This window comes from Dermacentor silvarum, chromosome 3, assembly GCF_013339745.2.
Source record: "Dermacentor silvarum isolate Dsil-2018 chromosome 3, BIME_Dsil_1.4, whole genome shotgun sequence".
NCBI classification, from domain to species: domain Eukaryota; kingdom Metazoa; phylum Arthropoda; class Arachnida; order Ixodida; family Ixodidae; genus Dermacentor; species Dermacentor silvarum.
This window is the reverse complement of record NC_051156.1, coordinates 188,061,681-188,077,286: the sequence shown is the minus strand read 5'-3', so window position 1 is coordinate 188,077,286 and position 15,606 is coordinate 188,061,681. Positions and strand designations below refer to the sequence as shown.

The 15,606-nt window shown below is 48.1% G+C and overlaps 1 non-coding gene across 1 annotated transcript; it reads right to left on the bottom strand.

The window, feature by feature from the left end:
• Positions 1 to 1,115: 1,115 nt before the first annotated feature.
• Positions 1,116 to 1,188, bottom strand: Trnak-cuu (transfer RNA lysine (anticodon CUU)). Its single transcript has one exon. It is a non-coding gene; the product is annotated as a tRNA-Lys (tRNA).
• Between the last annotated feature and the right edge of the window lie 14,418 nt (positions 1,189 to 15,606).

The following is a 15,606-nucleotide window of genomic DNA, read 5'->3' as shown; positions in this document are numbered from 1 at the left end:
TGTTTTATTGCCTAATGTCCTACCTGTCATCAAAAAAAAAAAAAAAAAAAAAATTAAAAAAAGAGCACGAGGAATTTTCCTCACCAAACTAGAGTGTACTAGAACTAACCAAACGTTCTGAACCCTTATTGGGAACTTCGTTTTTGTACGTTGTTTGTCGTTTCCCTACTTTTCTTCCACCAATCTTTCCAGTCGCCTCTCTATTGTGGACAATTGGACATGTTTACTTTCCCCCTGCTCTCGCTGAACCCAAGGGCTTCAAGGAGGCCAGAGGTGCCTGAATCGACCGCTGGGCAGATATCTTCACATTCTAATAGCACATGCTCCATCGTTTCCCTGGCTTTACCGCAGCAAGCACATTCTTCTTCTTCTTCTTTATTGTACCTCGCTTTATAAGTGCGCGTTGTAAATAAGTCATCCTGATTCCTGATCTCGCTTCGAAAAGTAAGGAGCTTTCCTTTGAGTTATTGTAAATTATTTCTTTCCTGATTTGATTTTTTCCTCTTGAGTAGTTACTCATAGAAGGTTTCTTTTCCACTGGGGGCGAATGCGAAAACACCCGTGTACTTAGATTTAGGTGCACGTTAAAGAACTCCAAGTGGTCCAAATTTCCGGAGTCCCCCACTACGGCGTGCCTCATAATCAGATCGTGGTTTTCGAACGTAAAACCACATAATTAATTAATTAATTAATTAATTAATTAATTATATTGCCGTAACCCATGACATCGTCTAAACCAGCCTACCTGACTTTGCATGGATGGATGGATACATGCATGCTAGGAGCGTCCCCTTTGGAACGGGGCGGTTGGTTGCGCCACCAAGCTAATGTCTACCTACCTACCTACGCCACCACGTAATGTCCTACCTGTCATCAAAGAAAAGAAAAAAGATGGGGGGGGGGACAAAATTTTCTTCACCAAACTATCTGAAACCCTATTGGGAACTTTGTTTTTGTCCGTTGTTTGTCGTTGCAACTGCTACGCACCAGCTGCACCTATCAGCACAGCCTAATAACGTCCTTCAGTGCGTCATTGTTCAAAGCGTACTGTACATCAATCATCATGTTTAAGTAAAAACGCGATGTTCTGAGTAATAAATAAAAAGAAAAAAAATCGCCCAACGTGGGGCTCGAACCCACGACCCTGAGATTAAGAGTCTCATGCTCTACCGACTGAGCTAGCCGGGCGTCGACAGCCGGCCGTACGGGGCACCATGTCAAGGGCACTGACAAGGGGTGGTGGGGAAGGCAACAAAGTCAATGATAAGCCTGGAGTTCGGATTGTCAGCCTATACGGATAAGGTGTTGCACAGTTTTACTGGCTACGGTTTACTAGGCGCTCGAGAATTCAACGTTTTCCATAACTTTCGACGTTGACCGTATATACAGTCAGCCACAAACGTTTACGGGACACGCGGGTCGCACGACCAACGTGCATTTCGTCTCTTTTATGGCATGGCTCTTCCAATTTGACGGATTCGTGTACAAGGCACAACAGCTCCTGCAGACTGAAACTTTGGATTCGAGGCTATAAACGTGCACGGGCCTCGCAGGAATTCGGTTTTTTCGTAAGTACCCCACGGTACTTACGAAAAAGCCGAATCCGGTACTTCCGCTAAGCCTTTTGAGGCCATGTTGTACATCCGAAAGGCCTGCGTATGTGCATTCGGAAATTATTCGTGATTAAGTGTAGAACAAATCGATTCATATTAACTCAACCTTGTGTCATCGCCGTTCTAACTGTACAGTGACTCGGAGCCATCATCATTCGGTTCGGTTTCCATTCAATTTAAGTGATAATTACTCGCATGCCCCTACGCGACTTTCTTTTTGTTATACCCTGCAAACTTCAAACAGCAGAGTACGCAGTCACAACCACTACGACGATCGAAGGCAAACCCTACTCAAGCCAGCTCGGCAATTGAGATTTATTGTAGCCCACGGTTCGCACACACCGTGCACGGTATATCTCCTACATGTACGATGCATTGTTGCGATTTAAGTGCCCCGTTGATTCGTCAAATAAGTGAACTGTACAATCGGCTTAATCTATCACGCAAATTGGGAGTCTCATTATCTCCGTAATTTCAGCGCTGACGCATGTATTAGATGTTAGGTAATGTGAGCTGTGAATGCGCGCGTGCATGCGTGTGTGTATGTGCGTGCGGGGATGACACGTGTGTGTGAGTTGTATGAGGTGCTTTCTTTTATATATATATATATATATATATATATATATATATATATATATATATATATATATCCTCTTCTTTAGATCAAGATTGCCACATGCTAAATTATTTCATCGCTGACGTGTTATTCAAGTTTCCTTTTCATCTTGTTCTGGGGGAATGGGCAAGCAGCTTTCAGCGTTTTTTGTCCGGGACTATCGCATATATTTGGAAACTAACTCAATAAAAAAGAAACGCGTTATGTATACCATATGCCCGTACAGCTATTCAACCGCATGCATGACGGCCCGTGATTTTTGTGCCATCGGTTGGCGCTGGGAACACCGAGCGAATTCATTATGGTATAGAATAAAAGCGAGGGCCTTTGTGACGCCTTTTTTGCGCTCACCGGTGACGCAAGAAAAAAAAAGCGCTGGCCGCCATGCGAAATTATCGTGTTTGAATCGCTGAGCACTGTACTACATCATGTTTCCTGTATGCACGAAACCACTCGCTAGGCAAAACTCCGTTCTTATTCAGCCTTAATAGAATTGACAGCCGGGCGAATTGGTACAAATTAACTGCTAGGAACTGGGCGACAGAAGAGACACAAAGAGAGAGAGAGAGAGAGAGAAAAGAGGGACTCGTTTGTTCCCGTCCCCTTCCTCTTTTTCTTGTCCCGTCCCTCACGCAAGTGAATTAGTCTTGTGTCGTAATTCCCTTCTCCTTCACGGTGTTCCTGCCGTAGTCTCGCTGTAGGAACCAAGTCAATATGAACGACGCTCCTATTAAAGTATTTTGCTTTTCTTCTTTTTTTCTTTCTTTTCTTCTGCAATTATTGTCAGGTTACGAAGCGAGCGCCGGTAAAAGTCATCACAGTCTATGGGCGCGTGTACAGTAAAACGGTCGACGGTCTTCGAACTGGCTGCGGCTGCGCTGCCGAGTTCATCGGAAGAAACCCGGGTTCAGCGGAAAAATCCGCTCTTCCGGGACGGCTACGGGGGCCTCACCAAAAAGCCCATCCCCTGCCATCCCCTCTCCCTCCGTCCCTTCCCCATTCGGCGGCGCACGTTCCCTTTCCACGCCCACCGCTCCCCATCTCTCCCGCGCTCCACGCTTTCATTGATAGGGAAGAGGAGCGTGGAAGGAAGGAGAACGTAGGGAAGCCATAGAAAGGAGGGGAAACCGCGCGCGAACGGTTGAGCTTATTGACGAAAATGGCTTGTGTTGGAGCCACTTCGAATCGATTACGGTACCGTCTCTCGAACTGGTGACGCCGGACAACCAGCTGACGTTGTCTACATGTATTCAGCATCCTGGGTACCATTTGTTACTTGACATTGTTGGTGATAATTCACTGACTTACAGACTTACAGAAGAAAAGAAGAATGGATGGATGGAGGGAAGAAAGAAAAGTGAAGACTACATGGGAGGCAGCTAATGTTTGTTTGTGTGTAACTGAATATTTACTTTGACTCTGTAAATCAATTTATATATGATCTCATTAGTTTTCACTTCCCTCTTGATTGTTGTCGTCAGGGGTGCAAAGGGATAAGAGCGCCGTTCCGCGTTGCTTAAAGCTGAGCTGGGGCGTAGCTTAGTGACCGGGAGGAGGGGGGGGGGGGGGGAGTGAACTCACCAGGCACGTGTACCCTCCTACACCCGAAAAAAAAAATCCTGGTGACGCTAGGGGAGCTGGGCCACCAGGCCCGCCTCCCTAAGGTATGACGAAATATTTTCGTATCCACCTCCTCCTGATAGTCTCTGGTGAGTCGCGCCCTCTCTCCGAACGTTGATGATCTCGTCGCAATGTTGACGACCCTCCGGGCCATAAACATTCCCCAACAGTGGACGTTCCAAGAGTGGCCGCCCAGACATAAGCAAAAGTGCGGGCGTCGGCGCAGCATTTAGCCGATGTCGCCGTGGTGACGCAAAACGTTGCCGCGTCCATTCTCGGCACATATCATTGAGTCAATGTTTTATTTTCTGTCTCGGAAGCCTGTCTCGGATTTGCTGTCTCGGATGCCTTCTTTTCTTGAAAATTTATACTTTGGCATGACGATTGATTACCTGATTGAGTGGGTGAGCGAGTAACTAAATGGCTTTCACGGATTAATGTTGCCCACGCACCTGCGGTTATTTCTCTTTCGTGCTCCGAAAGCTCGGTACACTGGTATTTTCGAATTCAGGGCCCCTTCGTAATGTGACCGGTAGGTGAGCCCGTGGCTTCCTACTTAGCAGTGAACCGTCACAGCTACTGAGCCAAAGCGGCAGGTTTCGAAGTGACGGCGTGATGATGATCGTCATCGGGGAGCTGCTACGATAACGATCTGCGGTCCCTTATCCCTTATAACAGATATACCTGTAAGGGGACTTTTCATTTTACCGTGTGTGGGACTAAAAGTGAACTTTTCATTGCCTTCGCCTGGAGCGTTAAATTTCCTTTAATTCTTTCGGGAGATACGACTTTCTAAGTGAATATTGTTGTATGCAGAGATGAAGCCTTCATCGCTCTGAGAATAATTATCAGACCCGGCGAAATAAACGGAGAAACGAAAGTCCCGACGTCTCCCACAAGTTCGGAAACACTTTTGTAATCGTCGCCCATAACAGCGCTCACAAAGCCGTCCACACAGCCGGACATCCCATTCCGGTCTCTCCCCCTTATTTCTTACCACTCCCCCCCCCTCCTCCCCCGCTTCTGCGTCACTTCTTCGGTTGAGCCTTTTTCGCAAAAGTTCCGTCACTTCATCAAGGCCTTTGTTTCACCGTCACAGCTCCCTCCAGTGTTTCTCCTGGGACACGAGTTCCGTGTCGCGCATCGCCATCCTCTCGGGGAGTTCCTCTCAGATACAACTTTTCTTTCCCTAGAGCGTCCACTAAAGCGAACACTGTTAAAAGACCTCGCCCCCGTGAGCAGCGCCGCTTAAGCTCGGCGTCGTCACACGGCTTCATCCTCTCAGGAAGCCTTCCGGCGTGCCCAGGCAAGCACTTTTCTTTTTCATCCCTCAAGTGTCCACGCCGGGTACAGAGCGATTAAATGTGGCAGGCGTGAGCCGGTTGCAGCACTCGGGCGGGCGCCGACGCCGCCATCAACAACGAAACGGGAAGAGGCGCACAGGGAAATAGGGAAGGCGGCGAGGGTTGACGGCAAGAAGGGCTGGGGAAAGAGGGAAAAGACGCGACATGCCTCCTCGCGAGTGCGTTGTGGCGTAATGACGCCGGAGCGAGGGCGCCCCATTGTTGACGTCGTCGGCGAAGGCTCGCGAGCTTGCCCGTGTCTTCTGAATTTTTTTCTTCTTCTTTCTCTCTTTCTTTCGCTATCGACCTCCGGCGGCCGCCGCAGTCTCCCCAGTGGCCGACTTCCGTTCACACCCACTCCGCCGCTCGCTTCCTTGCCTCTTCCCCAGAGTGGCGCGATGTTCCTCCTCTCCGCCCAGCAGCCTGCGTCCTTTTTGTCCCTTTAAATTGCTTCCCTCAGCGTGATGTCCTTTCGTTCCGTAATTTTTTTCTCTTGTTCTTCGCTTCTCTTTTCTCTTTCTGCGCTCCTCTGTCTTCATTGTTATGCCCTCCACTTCATTCATTCTTTCTACGTTCGTCTTTGTCTTTCCAGTTATACTCGCTCCTCTTTTGTTTCCTTCCCCGTTTCGGGCTGCATCGGAACTCCAGACACCCTCCCTCTTTCCCTAATCGCCCTCCTCCTTTCTCCCACACAACAGCGCTCGGTTCCCGCTCCGTTTTCATCCGTCCTTTCTCTCGTTCTTTTTCTTTCTTTCTCTGTCCCGGTTCCATCGGAACGCCAGACTCGTAGCTGTTGGGCGCTACGAAGGGCACGCCTCTTGTTTATATGTATGTACACGTCTGCCCTCACGTGCGGCTGTGTGACTGGCGTTATCTCCGTTTCCATGCCTCAACCTGCGTATATCCGCCCTGTTCTTTCTTTCGCTTTCGTTCCGTAGTCGGCACGGTCGCAACTGTCTGTCGAGTGGGGGCGCCTCTGTCGTTCGCCTTCCCCTACCTCCCTACCTTCCTCCTCAGTCATCCCGCTGTCCCTCCTCTCCCTTTTTTTCCCTCATCCACCACGCCGCGTACGCCCTCCGTTCGGGAACTTTCCTCAGCGGGCGATCCTCACTCTCACCCCTGTGCCTGAGCACGAACCAAAGGCACGAACTTTCTCTCTCGGTTCCGGGTTCTGCTCTGGGGCTTTTGTCGCTCGTATAGCCGCGGACGCTTTGTAGGTATTTACTACGCTTCTGTGTGTCCCGCGGCGTGGCTTTTACGTCATTCGGAGGGAGTGTGCTTCGCTCGCCTGCCGTGGTACACGTCATAGGCGCTGATAATCAGTTGTTCGTTGTAGCCCGAGGATCGAAAAAAAATGAAATGAAAGAAAGAAAGAAAGAAAGAAAGAAAGAAAGAAAGAAAGAAAGAAAGAAAGAAAGAAAGAAAGAAAGAAGAGGCTCGTAGCGAAGAAAAACAGAACTGGCAGAGGGCGATGTGACAAACGCTGTTCTAGAGAAAGGAATATGCGAGACGGTGCGCATCTTACGTCATGGTTGAATGCCTTGCCCGAGCTCTAGGCACCCACCATGGGACGCCACGGAACAGGAGTCGTGTAAAGGCACTCGATGCGCTTGACAGTGGTTTATAACTTTCACGTACAAGAGGTCTACACAGGCTATATATAATAAATAAGAGAGAGAGATGACAGGCCCGAAGAAAGGAAAGCATGGACAGCGCTAAAGGGGCGAACGGCTGCACTGACAGCTGCCATAGCACCGCTGGATATTCGATGGCTCAGGTGGCGGTGGGCATGCTGACCACGTCAGGAGCTGTCAGCATCTCCTATGACGCCCCCCCTCCAAGTTTATGTCACCTTTTTCTGACCGTCACCCTTACCTCGAACACTGCTGTCAACGTGTCTTGATTTCTTTCTATTACTTATTTTTTTAATACAGTGTACACGATACGCACACGGCGAAATGTCACGCTATAGAAGTTCTGCTTGATTCGGTGGATTTATTTGTTCCATTATTTCGTGAGCAGGTGCAAAGTAAGCTTAAACATTATAGCTAGGGGCATCACTGCTTACGGAGCGTCTGCGTGTGTCTAACAGGGAGAGCGTTTCCGTGGGCCCAGATTAGCGGTTTTCAAGACCTCAGCCGTTACCGACTCGCTTGGCCCGCTTAAAACTCCCTCAGCTGATCAGGTACCTTTGGAGTGCAGGTTTTCAAATAGATAGATAGATAGATAGATAGATAGATAGATAGATAGATAGATAGATAGATAGATAGATAGATAGATAGATAGATAGATAGATAGATAGATAGATAGATAGATAGATAGATAGATAGATAGATAGATAGATAGATAGATCGATAGATAGATCTCACAGTCAAAGATAAGGAAGTTGCGCCGACTTCCGTTGCTTCTGTCAGTGATGTTTTGATCATGTCGTCATGGCAGAAGAAAGAAATTCTGAAAGGATAGCAATACTTTCCTTTTTTTTTTTTAGCGCTTGGGTTGCCTCGCGGCATAACGCGGCATAGCAATACTTGAGTGTACATTGTTATGATGCAGGTAGCATGGGTCGTCCGCAGGCGGCTGTCTGAAGAAAGCCAGGATCGCCTCGTCATCGTCGTCAATATACTCGTCGTGGAACAAGTTGGAGGTCACAAAAGTACGTGAATGTGTGCTGGAAAGTTTCGATGAATTCGGTCATGGGTCGCTCAACGTTGCCCTCCGAATAGCGCGAGCCTCTGGCTATCATCGCCATTGTCATCGCAGTCGACCATCGCTTTCGATGGTCGCAGTCGTTGTCGGCGTCGCTGCATGTAACCCCGTCCTTGTCTGGCTGAATATATGGTTGTTTAGGCGTGGAACTTAACCTCCGTATTGCAGGACGTTCTCTCACTTGTCACTCCACCTTCGACTTAAGAAAGTGGCGACTCACGCAAATGTACCGGACTGTGAACTGCGCATTTCTCGACCGACTCCTCGTCGTGTATAGAATCACCGAAAAACGTTTTGGAACAGCAGTGTCTTCTGCCGGCCGCATTGCGCTGCTCTGGGTGTAGCCGAGGAAGAGCCTCGAGTCGAAGCTTGTTTGACAATACGGGGGTAAGGCTTCACTTTATGTAGCCGTATTCTCATTACTATCTTATTTTTTTAATAATTTATTTTAATAAACGCACGTGTTTGGGTCGTAGCGACTAAGGGAATGGCATGTCGAGTATGCATAAATTTCGACGAATGTGTGAGAAACATTTAGATTAACTCCGGACATCAACCTGAAGCAGCTACGGTGGTTTCGTAACGCCACTACAGCTTTGTGGACACACCGACAGCTAAAACAGACACATAACAGTTACTGCTGTAAGATCGAGGGATTTCTGCTCACGCTGCTTCAGATATCTCACACGGCTCGTTTGATGTTCCATGCGACACGTTGTTAAACAAACTGTCACAGACATCCCCCCCTCTACTGGCAGTATCAGCCCTACGTGTAGCTGTGGTTACAGCTATAGCTTATTCCACTTTCGTTTTCATAACCTTCTGCTACCTAAACTTTCTGCTCGCGAGAAAGAAAAGAAGAAGAAAAAAAAGGGGGAGGGGGGGAGGGGCCGGGAGGAGAAGAAAACCCAGGCGAGCGAAGAGAAGATACTGTACCGTCCGATTCATATATGTTATCCCCCGTAGTGGGTTGAGACACACCAGGTATAGGATCAACCAACCAACGACAGATAACACGCCGGACTTTCCAACTGTCGTTTTCCGTGTTTCTATCTCTGCTCATCCGTGTCTTTCAAAGCGAAGCCTTCTTTGTCTCTTCCATCGACCTTTCTCGCTGCTGATGGATGCTGCCTTGCCGAATAGCTCTTCATGGGTCATGCTTAAAGTTATTAAAGTAACGAAAGTAAAGTTTATGTTCAGCGAAGCGTTTCCCTATGAAAATGTCGTGTGGTCTCCACTTGCAAATGATCGCCAAGCAGCAACAGCGATCTTCAGATCGTGGTTCTGGCACGTAAAACCCCATAATTTAATTTGTTTAACTAGCTGAACTCTTGAGTTCATATCTTTTTACTCCGCATGCCAAGCCTGGTCTTCTTTGCAGCTAAATCTTTCGGTTGCCTCTGCTGAGCCCCTTCCTGGCTGTTCTCGAAACTCATCCCGTTTGCTCATTGTTCACCAACCCTTAGGCGATCTCTTCTTCTCTGACACCTTTTGTTCTTGAGCCTTATTGTGTCGGCATTAATCGGACGTCCAGTCCTTTTCTTTCGTTTGGACAGCGGGGCCCTGAAGGTGACAGGGGTGACCCGCCCACCGTCTCAGAATCGCTGGCACACACACACGCGCGCGCACACGGGTCGGGCAAACGAAACCGGGTCAACAGGAGGGCCACTGTGACGGGTGTCAAGTCGGGTCAGTTGCGCTGCCGGGCTGACGCCGGCGGGCACTGCCCGGCTCGGAGACCGCGGGCCCGCCTCCGCAGTGAATGCCATGGGAGACGTGCGAGGACTTCGACTGCCGCGCCAGAGAAGGGGGAGGGGATTGGTGGCGTCAAAGACGACGCCTGGGCGGCTGACAAAGTGTCGGAACTGTCGCAGAAGAGCTTGACCTGCGCGCCCGCAAACTTGGAAGAAGTTTTGCTGGCGGCTTAGGAGAGTCACCGCTCTCAACGAAAGGAAATCAGTGCTGCACCTCTTGCTTATTTACGAACTTACGTAACTGTTTTTTCGCGATTTGTTCGTGGCGAAAGCGCTATAGCACAAAGTAGACGGGTTCTCGATCGCCGGTTTATACTCTATGGTCTACGTGACGCCGGCGATTGAAATGATGCTCCACCTGTGCCGCAAGGGCATTGAGTGGCGCTGGGTAACACTCCAAGCTCTTGATAAAGTGCGCATACAGAAATACATATACGAAAGTGGCCTAGGGAGGTGGCCGTCGCGGTAGCTCTATATGGTGGAGCATCGCACGCGTAATGCGGAACATGTGGAATCGTGGTTAGCAAAGAGCGGGGCGACAAAGATGGTTGAAGAATACAAGAAGATCGCTTAAGGGGAGAGGAGGGTCAAAAAACGGCGATTTTCATTAAAAAAACAGGTTTTGTGTTTTTAGTTGTTTCAGCAACATTGATCTCTCCTATTTCACATATGAAGAAATCAGAGCCAGAAATGATCGGGAAAAGTATAATAAACTCGATTGAAGCCCTCGAGGTGGCAAGAAAAGGCACAGATAAGACACATTTCTAAGCGCGCGATGCGTCAAACCGCGGTTTCACACGCCATTGGGCTCGTGCAAGGTGGTAGGCCAAAACTTTTTCTCTCCAAGGTTAGCTTTGCCACATCACAATCTCCCTGAGAAGTAATAATGATAATTAACAGAAGTAAACAACTTTTAAAACTTTCAATCGCATTTTTCTCAACTTCATATTTTGGGCAAAAGAAGGTGTTTGTGCACAACATTTTATGTACTTATTGTGGTCCAATCAAGACCACACTTGATGGGCATAATTTTTAGGATATGTAGAATGCACTTATCTAGGATTTAATGCAATCAAGTAATTTTTTAAGGGTGAAAATTTTTAATGTACTCGGGCACCAGCCACTGAATAGGAAGCACCAGATACGAAATTCTCTTAAAATGTTGCCTGTAAAGGGAATCACATTATCTTGCTTATTAGCACTCAGTGGAGTGTTAGGTGCAAGAAAAATAATTTTGCACTGCTCTATCATGCTAACTGCTAAGTCCAGCAGATGCACAAACATGCACTGTTTCTCACTTATGCATGGTACTTAGGACATGAAAGCATCGAGATATCCTAAAACTAAAAGTAGATTTTGAATGAAGAGATCAAGCTCTATAAGTGGTAAAATTTTCATTCGCCCAGCATTATTATTTAAAAAGAAGTGTTTCTGAGGAGCATCTCCCCTTAAGTCCACACCAACCTTCCCAGTTAGTCATTTTGTGAAAGATGTGGGCTCGACTCCCACTGTGGGCAAGTTGTCTTTTCATCCACTTTCATTTCCATTTTTCCTTGTTATATCTGCACTTGAATTTAAAAAAAAAAAAAACAGTAGCCCCTCCCCTGTCGAGGAAATGGTGGTAAGCGAAACTTGTCGTGTGTTTCTTCGGTGTTCCTCCGAACGAATTGCACTGACGAGTACTACGCTGTGCTCGAACCACAACCGGTCACACGCACTGCAACTGGCTCCGACGTTCCGGTTGAGAAAATCGCGTTGAAACCTGGCCGTCGCACCGGGGAAGTTGGCGCTATAGCTTTGCCGAGGCGTGCACCACCGCTGTCGGGTTCCTGGAGGGCAAGACGACGCTGACGTTTCGCCTGGGCTTCGGAAGCCCTCACGCCAGAATCGGCACGTCGACGACGAGCCCTTTCCCGAGCGCGTTCATTCTGGATGGATTTCCGTGAAATTGCTTCGAAATTAAATCTGTCCGTTACGTAAGACAATGAATACCCCCGTAAACGCGGCCTCCCCTTTACGACGACAGAAGAGAAGTGACATTCTGCGCTGGAATGATGAGCGGCAACGGAGCCAGCTCTGGAAGAAGACGACGACCACGAGTGCGGGAGCAGTGGCCCGAGCGCACACGACGTGAAAACCCAGGGACGCCAACGAGCCAGCTGCGGAAGAAGACGATGCCACTCGAGCCAGTACTGATGATGATAATTTTGTGCGTACAGGGACGCCATCGAAATCTGCGAGTTATAACAAGCTTCGCTTGAAAAGGCCCAGTTAGTGTTCGTAACTTCGTATACGCTTTCAGCAGGCTTTATTGCCGCTTGGCTTCCTGAGGTTGTAGCGCATACGCGGCGTGCCCCTTCCGCTGTGACTGATTGTTTTTTTCTGTCCACGGAGACGGAGAAATCCTGGGATCCTATTCATATACAGCGTCGCTGTAAAAATGGTCTACAGGTGTGCAGATAGGCACTGCTCACGAGTCGAAAACGATCGATCATCGCATGTGGTGGTGGTGGTGGTGATCATGATGATGATCATGATGATAATATGAGGGCGTCTTCAACGCACATCACCAGCTATGGGACTTGACTTTGGCGTCATGCTGCTTCGCTGCACACACAATGCTCACTCTCTTCCTCTTTTCCTCTTTTTATTCCCCCTTTCCCTTACCCCTAGTGTAGGGTAGCAAACTGGACGTTCGCCTGGTTGACCTCCCTGCCTTTCCTCTCTTCGCTTTCTCTCTCTCTTGATAAAGCGCCGTTAACTGGTATCGCTTTGATAACGCGGGACACTTCCCCTCCTCCTTCGAGAATTGCACGCCGGTTCGCGACCTTCTAAGTAGCCTGCACTTCTCTGCCGAACTGTGCGTTTTCTCCGTGAGAAGCACACAACTGAAAATGCAGTAAGTACTCCCCCTCTCCCTCCTTCAGTCAGACGCACACACTATAGCTCTCTCTCCCTTCCCACAATTTCACGTATTCGAAGATATACGCACTACTAGTCGAGATGCGGACCAGCTGGCTTTTATTAAAGTTTACGGGAATGCAAATTTGACCCGCGCGATTCCACTGCAGTCCGGGGCATGATAAATGGCCTTCGGTCGCGGCGCGCTCAAAAAAAAAGCGCGAGCACCGAAATAAACGCGCATCCCCCGGCCGCTCAGTTATACACAGCCATATAAAACCTAAACTTGCTCAGTCTCGCGCACGGAGAGGAGGGCCTCATCTGCATCCATTAACTCTGGACCGACAATTTCTTCCCGCGGGCTTCACCGCACATATCTTTTTTATGTATATACGGGCGCGCGCCTATATTTATGCGCTTCTCGAGGCTTATTCGGCTTTATATCGCCGCCTGCGCAGCCCGAAGCTATATGTTGTACAACTGCTGCAACGCGGCCTTGAGGCAATGGCGACGCAAAGCGGCGGCAAACTAAGCGTTACTTTAAGCGGCGAAAGGGAAATTTTCAGGGCGAAGGCTCGATGGGGAAGCGAGATGGTGTGTGAGTGTATGTATGCGCATGTAGTCAAACCCGGATATATCGAATCTGAAGGAGATCGCAAGAGGTTCGATATATAGGTAATTCGATATATAAAATAAAAATTTTATACAAAAATTTTCGAGAGGGTTTTACTGCTGTTAGTTATACACAATAACTCGTTATATCCAAATTCGAATGTACTATGACATCGCCGTGGCTTAGTGGCTATGGTTTTCTGCTGCGTGCATAGAGGTCGCAGGCTCGAATCCCGGCTGGCGCGAACCGTGTAACAATGAGGGACGGAATGAAGAAAACGCGTGTTGTTAGGTGCGCATTAAAGAACACCACATCGATGGTCGAAATTAATCCGTAGACTTCCACGGTGTGCGTCTCTCTCATAGTTAGCTGCTGCTTTAGGATGTTAAACCAAACCAACTTTATCAGTCAGCTAATCGATATGTCGCGCTCCTTCAACCCGAGGGTCGTGGGTGCGACCCCGGCTGCGGCGGTCGCATTTCGGTGGGGGCGAAATGCGAGAACGTTCTCGTACCTGTACATTTAGATGCACATTAAAAAAAAACCCAAGGTGGTCAAAGTTAATCCAGGGCCCCACACTACGGATCATAATCAGATCGTGGTTTTGACACGTAAGACGCCAGAATTTAATTTAATTATTCAATCAATCATTGTACACGACTTAACCGCCGGACTTTCATTGTGGCGTATGTCCCTCATAGTCAGGTGTTGCTAGGCTGTTAAACCAAACCAACTCAATCAACCGATTAACCGTTCAATCATCGTACACGAATGAACCCGGATGATTTCACTCCCGTGGCTCTCTCATAGGAAGCGCTTAGGGATAGGAAAACCAAACCACCTCAATTAATCAATTAATCGATGAAGTACTGTATACACACACGGGCGTGTGCCAAATGCTTATGCTTCCAAAGCGCGTCGTTGAATTTGTTGCACATGACTTCAATCTGCGTATTAAACCAGAACGCATGACGTGTCGTGCTGTGAAGAGATGGAACGCAAAGCATAACTCTGCGTTAAAACAACAAATAAGCGCCGCCTGTCGAACGCGTGCGCAAAACGGCGACAGAAGTAGTTTAGTATATAAGATGCAGTATCGCGCTGTTTACGTACAAGGAGGTTCTCACAAATGTTTTTAAACCTAGTTGGTACTATCATCATCAGCATCATCATCAGTCAGCCTATATTTTATGTCTACTGCAGGACGAAGGCCTCTCCCTGCGATCTCCAATTACCCCTGTCTTGCTCTAGCTGATTCCAACTTGCGCCTGCAAATGTCCTAACTTCATCACCCCACCTAGTTTTCTGCCGTCGTCGACTGCGCTTCCCTTCTCTCGGTATCCATTCTGTAACCCTAATGGTCCACCGGTTATCCATCCTACGCATTACATGGTTCTGCTCAGCTCCATTTTTTCCCCTTAATGTCAACTAGAATATCGGATATCCCCGTTTGTTCTCTGATCCATGGACACCGCTCTCTTCCTGTCTCTCAACGTTAGGCCTAGCATTTTTCGTTCCATCGCTCTTTGTGCGGTCCTTAACTTGTTCTCGAGTTCTTTGTTAACCTCCAAGTTTCCGCCCCATATGTTAGCACCGGTAGAATGCAATGATTGTACACTTTCATTTTCAACGGCAGTGCTAAATTCCTAGTCAGGATTTGATAATGCCTGCCGTATGCACTCAAACACAATTTAATCTCATATATATATATATATATATATATATATATATATATATATATACAAGTGTCCCATCAAGCCCTTGAGGGCAACGGTTATACAAATCGGCGATAAAGGTTGCTTATATAGGTGAAAAGAAAACGTTGATCGCTGAACGGAGCTCGCATGCAAGCACGCAACGGGGAGCAGGGCGTCTACATGTTGCACGTCATGCAGGAAGCACGTTCTGCCGTAAATTACGCTTCATAGAGGGCGCAACTGCGCAACGCTCGCGGCGTGCTTGCGGTGTAAAATAGCGCGCGGCGCGGAGTTCTCGCTCGTTTGTTTTGGGGCTCGGCGCGGCGCCCGAGTCCACGCAGACGCTGTATTGCGCCTCGCGAGCAACAAAATTTTGAAGTATACAAAGATTAAAAACAAAAAAGCACTCAGTCACGCTGCCTATGTAGTATAAGCGAGGGAATAGTGAGAGTGAGTGAGAGACCACGCCGAGGTGTATATATACATTGCGAAACTATAACATTGCCCGTAAAACAGCTTTATTTATCTTTTTTTCTTATTCTTGTGTCTGCATTTTCCGAGAGCATGTGGATTCGCGCGGCCGAGTTTTATGTCGAGACGAAAACGTAAAACAGCTTTAAAACAAACATGTAAAAGAAGAGGAAAACGTGGGATGAGAGTATGTATAAACAGGGCTCGTAAAGCCGTTCCTGTCCGATTTTGAAGCGCGGTTTTGTGTGGCTTCGGGCGCACCGTCGTGT